The 6447-nt window shown below is 39.2% G+C and overlaps 1 protein-coding gene across 3 annotated transcripts in view; it reads left to right on the top strand.

Annotated features, from left to right (window-relative positions):
- The first annotated feature begins 142 nt into the window (after window positions 1-142).
- eva1ba (eva-1 homolog Ba (C. elegans)) overlaps window positions 143-6447 on the top strand; it is a 43924-nt gene continuing 37619 nt past the window's right edge. Inside the window, exon 1 of one of the 3 annotated variants that reach the window (XM_088411981.1) lies at window positions 143-312. The gene's annotated coding sequence lies outside the window, so the exon portion shown is untranslated. Of the gene's footprint in view, window positions 313-3562; window positions 3578-3954; window positions 4063-6447 lie in introns of those variants that run through there. The other 2 variants (XM_088411983.1, XM_088411982.1) reach the window with 2 other exon arrangements.

The following is a 6447-nucleotide window of genomic DNA, read 5'->3' as shown; positions in this document are numbered from 1 at the left end:
AACTAGTCCAGGAGTGACACTATCTTTTGAGTACTTAGGGATTTCTCCTGATGCCGGCCATACATTTTTGTGCATTTTTTTATTGGTGTGGAGCGCATGCTAATATTTTGTCTTTTTTTTTAATTTGATTGCAGCTGGCCCTTGAAGAGAAGCATACTTAATTCCATTGCATGATTACAGTACGTCACACATCTGCAACGTTGTTGCATAATTCCCCATGGAGATCTTTTTGTGCATTCCAATGACAGACATCCAGCTGGATGACCAAAAAAAAAAACATCAAGATCAGCCCAAACAAGGACATTCATATCGGTAATTCCACTATTACAATACTACACTATTACTATACAATACGATTTCAATTCATTGGAAGAAATTCCATCTTGCACAAAAGTGTATTGCAAAACCATTATTTTTAGTTACTTAAAGCCACAGTGTGTAAGATTTAGACCGTTTTTCTTTAAAATTGAATAAATTAAATGATTGTTAATTGCAAAAACTAGCAAACGAATGTGTTCTTAATGTCCAACCATATGTTTAAATATGATCATAGGTCTAGTTATCATTAAATTATATGACATGGGAGGTGGCCATATTTGTTTTAACGACAATGGCAAATGAAGTACCTGCAGCACCTCCTGCTGGCCGTAATGAAAAATGGTCTAAATCTTACACACTTAAAAAAAAAAAACAACGCTGTGAGCTGAACTACTAAAATATACATTAGTGACATGTAATATCCATTAGAGTTCAATTCTTTGTGGTTGAGATTTCACTCCAAAATGTCATATGCAGTTTATATACCAAATATGAAATATAGTTGTCTTACTCAAATGAGATTCACAGGATAGTCAAATTGACTACGATACATTACTGGCGATATGTTGTGTTGGCTAAAAGTGCGCTCACAGTCGACTTACAAGGAGCTGAGTAGAAAAACAGCTGTTTTGATCATAATTCGGGACTCGTTTTGCATTTTGGACGCAAATACTGCGTCTTCCTTTTTTTGCCGATAACGAAAAAAAAGTGGACGTGGAACTTGTCTTCAAGTTTTAGGAACCATTTTTTCCGACTAATTCCCTTTTTGGACAGTTTTCACTGGCCTCTGATTTCAAAGCTGGGTAAATGTATGACAATCATACTTCAAATTTATTTGCTTTAACAGTCATTGTAAGTCTAACTACAACATGGTCCGAAATAAAAACGAATCCGGAGTTGATTTTACAGAATAGAGTTATGTGTTAAGTGCCCTAGGGAATTGACTCTTTAAGATTTGTGTGGACCTGATTTTTGGATCTCTTTTTCTTTTTGAGGCATCTGGAGATCAAAAGTCTTCAAAAGATCAAAATTGTTTCTGACCCTAGAGAATGTAGTCATTTCTTCATACTCTGGAGAAAAGATGTCTTGGTTATTTTGGATTATGGGGAATGACTGATTTTTTTTGTCCTCACTCCCCTCAGTATGTGAGTCAGAAGCAGAAAAAGAAACATCAGGACAAGTGTGCCTGCTAACCTTGAACATCTGCTCCTGCGGTCAGGAGGGCGACCCCGTCAAATTTGTCAATAGGAGCTCTTGTTCGGCATGTCGGCGAGCCGCCGCTAGCCGAACAAGGAGACGTGTGTAGCCAAGCGTTTCCGACAGGGGTGGACTGATGGTTGGCAGGCGTGGATATGACAGAGCTGCTGATGTTTTTCTTCAGTCTGCCGTCCCGGGAAACAGAGCAGCTGTGTTTTCTCCCAAAATGGGATTTTGATTTCCCATTCTTTGATTGGAAAAATATTCCAAACATTCCACGTTATTAGACATGTGGGAGCCTGAATGCAATTCACTTGAACTTCTATTTAGAGTAGAAATGATACTTGACGTTGATGAGAAGAAAAGTTTTTCAAGAGCAGTTGCATCAGTCAGGCTGTTGGTTTTAACTTGCGCGTAGCAAATGTTCGAAGGGCACGCAAAGAACAAAGTCATGTTATTGTTGCAATATAATATAAATATTTCCCTGCCACAGTAAATGCTGAGACTGCTGGTGTCCGTGTCTTGTAGGAGTGCCCCTCGACTCAGTGGAGGACTTCCTGGCCTTTCTAGACTGGCTCTAAAAGCAGTAAAAAGTAATTATTTTCTCTGTAATCAACTCTTTTTAATAACAGCCATTTTTAGACACAACTTTTTTCTTTTTTAACATATATATATATATATATATATATATATATATATATATATATATATATATATATATATATGAGATAAAAAATTGTTAAACATGATAATTAATGGAAATTTCAATATTTCTGTCAATGTTTTAATAGCCTGACAGCACTAATATATATATATATATATATATATATATATATAATGGCATTCAAAAACATCGTTATATAACCGCGGTATTTTGTCCAGTATGTCTTTCACATCAAAGGGAAAGCATTGGGAAAAAAAAAGACACTTAGGGAGCTGAAATTTCACCCAGACATGTCAAAAAAAAAAAACACAACCAGGAGTGTGGCATCCCTCGGCTAAAATACTGTGAGAATGTTTTGGAAGAAAATGACCCCAAAACTGCTGAAGGGTACAAATATGGAAGATTCATTGTGTGGCCGCTCATCTCTATTCTGAGCATTTGCTGGTCTTGCAGCAAAAACAAATCCTGATTTAAGTGAATTGATGTACATTCCTGCCATCTGTGGGCAGAGGAGGAAAAAAAACTGCTGTCATTGCGGGTTGTAATAACTCTTAGCTGTGCCTACTCAGCGCTATCAAGTCAATTTTATTCACAAGGCGCCCATTCAGTACGGAATTTATCGTAAGGCTCTATACTAGGAACTCACCAAAATTTCGGCCACAGAAAATGACCCCCCCCCAAAAAAAAACGCAGTTTTGGGTTTCACCCAGATGACAATTAAAACAATACATCAGAAAAAGAATATTGTGACGAATATTGTGTTGGGAAAAAAAAGTTTTGCCAAGCTTCGGATTATTTCCTAAACCTAAATATAACCATAGTAACATTTACCGAAAAAAACTGTTGCACGTTAAATTTCATCCACTTATGTTAACCCTCCTGTTATGTTTGTTTGCAAAGAACTTTGACCCTGCGCGTATTTACTCTAGGGAGAAAAACAGGACCTAGATTCTATGGGGTGTCCGTCTGACCCCAGAAGTAGCGAGCGCCATGGTCAGCAGGGAAAAACCTGGACTCAAAAGGTCTAGTGCCTGTCCGTCACCAACAGTCTATTAGCTAACTTCTGGACTTCGATGGTTTCAACAGAAAATGCGAGACTGGCCTCGCAGGTACGGGGGAGGATTCCAAACGGGGGGGTGGATGTGTTGGAAATGGACTCAGAAGCTCTGTTGAAGCTCTTCCAAAACTGATTGGCAGACGATTACTGTCGTTTTCATGTCCAAAAAAAGGTTGCGGTGGTGGTTCTGCAGAATCCATTATTGTTTTGCGTTTCATTTGCTATAGGGTATTTGTGTGAAAGGTTTCGAGTCAAGGGAATCAAAGACGGCAGAAAATCAAGGACCTTGTCAGTTTTATATGTTCCGCTGAAAGGGTACAAGCCGCTATGAAATTTTACAGGTGAGCCAGAAAAGATCCCAGTTCAGTTGTATTTAACTTTGTAAGTCCAAGACATGTAAATCAGTACAAAATCTTTTATTTCAATATCCGTTTTATATTTGACACGCAATCTAAAAAGCTCGGTTGAATTTTGAAATGTGCAACTTAAGCTGCGTTATCTCAGACGTTCTCATCAAATTCCGAATCACATGACCTCCAGAGCCTTCATCTTCAGAGGTTTCCTCCCGATCAAAGGAGCGTCCCGGATGTAGAGTCGTAAAAATGAATTAAATCCGACGACGGGCTGTGATGTGGGAAAACCCCGCGTCTATTCGAGGAGATCCCAGGAACCCAAAAAAGTCCTTGCCTGGGGGTAGAAGGGTTGGCGGAGGAAGCCGGCAGACAGCTTCTGGCGGTTTGTCGGAATTGATGTTGTCTAATCCGACTGACAAGAATGTTGTAGGCGCCAGCAAGCGACCTGATATTTTTGCGTCATGTCAATCAAGGTTTGCTTGGTTTGGATTTTTCATCCGTTTTGTTTTCAGTTTTCTTACATTGGGTCTGGTTTTTATTCACTTTTCAAAGTTTGTTTTTTTTGTTTTGTTTTTTTAAGTTTAGGTTTGTTTGATTTTTTTTTTTTATTAGTTTTAGTCTGTTTCTTTTATGTAGGGCTGTCATTGTTTACGTTTTGTTTTTGGAGATTTACTTTTAATTTTTTAAAGCGTTAATTAAAGCTTGCTAGCCTCTCTACCAAACTAGGCGAGGAGACACAAAAACAGTCAAAAATGGATGTTTATGTATAGTTTTACATTAAAATTTTGCTCAACTGCTTATTGGAAAAATGTAATTAAAAAAAAAATGCACCCCCCCCACTCAAGTTACGTTCTTTGAGAAGACTACAAAGTAAAAAAAAAAAAAAAAAAAAGTCACCAATGAGGAGTCAGATTTGGTAGCTTTCTTTCTACACCTTTTTTCAATAATCATATAACAAAGAAACGTAAAAATACGTCTTTGGTATTGAATGAATGAATTCAACTACTTTTTTTGTGAATGGGTTAAAAACGTTTTTTTGTTTTTCAGGTTCTGTTTTCGTTTCGTTTCAAATGCCTGGCATCAAAAGAGTTAATTGCAGTGAATGATTTCAATACAATTTTTCGGGTCAAAACCTGCTTTTTTTTCGATCATTTCGTACGGTTCAAGCTTCACTTGTGTTACTTTACTTTACCCTCTTATGCGATTTTTGACTGACTTTCAGTCCATAAATCATCTGAGCAAACTTGACGTTTACTTCTCCGCTAAACAAATCCACGTTAGCAAAAACGCTACGCGCGCCACCCCCGCTCCGCTGATGGCAAACAGCCGTCAAACGCTCTTTGGTGTGGGTGACCCGCTTGGGGTCTGCTTGTAGTAAATATTTCCTCCAATCAAAGCGCGTTTGCGCGTCCCTTCTAATCTCACATCTCTGATTGTCTCCTGCAATTTGTGGTCTACAAAAGCCCCCTGTGAAGTCTGGGGAAAAACCTTTGCCGCGCCACCCAAACTGACAACTGCCAGCCATGATGAAATTGCTGTTTACGCTTTTGTGTAATAATAACGAGACGGGGCGACGGGCCGCAACCTGCAATCCGGACTGAAAGGTCTATTTTTTGCATGGCACCCGAGGCCGGGATGCACTTGAGACGTGCTCATTAAAAGCTTCCCGGGGCCAACTGACTTGGCTTCCCGCGTCCACGGTGGCGGCGGTCCGGCCCGGTACGCGCCGGGGCGACAAACGCCCCATGTGGGCTGCAATTCTTGTGGTCCGGCATGGGCGGGGTGCCACTTAGCGTATTTAGAGCCAAGCATAACTCCGGCGGCGGTGCCAAGATTCTACACGTCTAGGACCAAAGTACTGCTTGTGAATTCCTCTGCACTGGGGCTTGGGCCACGTCCCATTTGGGTTTCTGCTTTGGTTAGGCTGTTTTATATTTGCGTGTGGGGGAGCTTTGACAAGAAAAGCATACTGGAAGTCTGTTGTCAGTATATATTATGTTCTTCTTCGGATGAACCATATTTTGTATTGTGCTGCTTTCAATTGTGAGTGGACAAAAAGGCTTTTGGGTTTCTTTGAGGTAGACGCGAGAGCTCGTGTGTATCGGTTGAAATTTTCAACACGTCCAAAATTCGCTCGCGACAAGAGCAGCCGCCGACGACCTCTTGTGACCTTGAATGAACCCTTGAGGAGATCAAAGGAGTCGCGAACTTCACACGCTAGCGTTTCCCCCTCGGCTTAAGTTTTTTAAACCTCGACTGGCTCACAACAAACAACATCAGAAGAAAGTCAAAAGTCGGATTTTCTTAGTTCAGACCTCAAAGCGTGTGAGAGGCAAATTAAACAACAGAATTGGCAGAAACACGCATCACACTTTCAGAAAACCTCATTTCTCATGTATATATATATAATATATATATATATATATATATATATATATATATATATAATGTGTGTGTGTGTATATATATGTTTATATGTGTGTATGTATATATGTGTGTATGTATCGGATTATAAGGCGCACCCCCAATTATATTTTATAACCTTTTCCATATATATGGCGCAACAGTAGAAGCAGTCAAACTTTATTAGTAGATTACAAACCAGCTTTCCGACAACTCCATTTACTCCCAAAATGAATAAACAACTGTCTTATGTTTTATTTTATTAGTATTTCAGTGACAGTTTGTCTTTTCACAGCAAGGTGTAACATGTAGTGCAACATTTACATCAGGGAACTTTTCCTCTAGTGCATTCACAATATCGTAATACTCAAAGTAATAACAATAATAACTCAAATAATAACTCTAAACTCTGAATAGCATAATAACTCAATGTCAATATGAGCAACGTTGTTCTG

Source organism: Hippichthys cyanospilos, chromosome 3 (genome assembly GCF_059441005.1).
Source record: "Hippichthys cyanospilos isolate Australia breed blue-spotted pipefish chromosome 3, RoL_Hcya_1.0, whole genome shotgun sequence".
In the NCBI taxonomy this organism is placed as follows: Eukaryota; Metazoa; Chordata; class Actinopteri; order Syngnathiformes; family Syngnathidae; genus Hippichthys; species Hippichthys cyanospilos.
The sequence above is the reverse complement of the archived record's forward strand: the minus strand, read 5'-3'. Positions and strand labels throughout refer to the sequence as shown.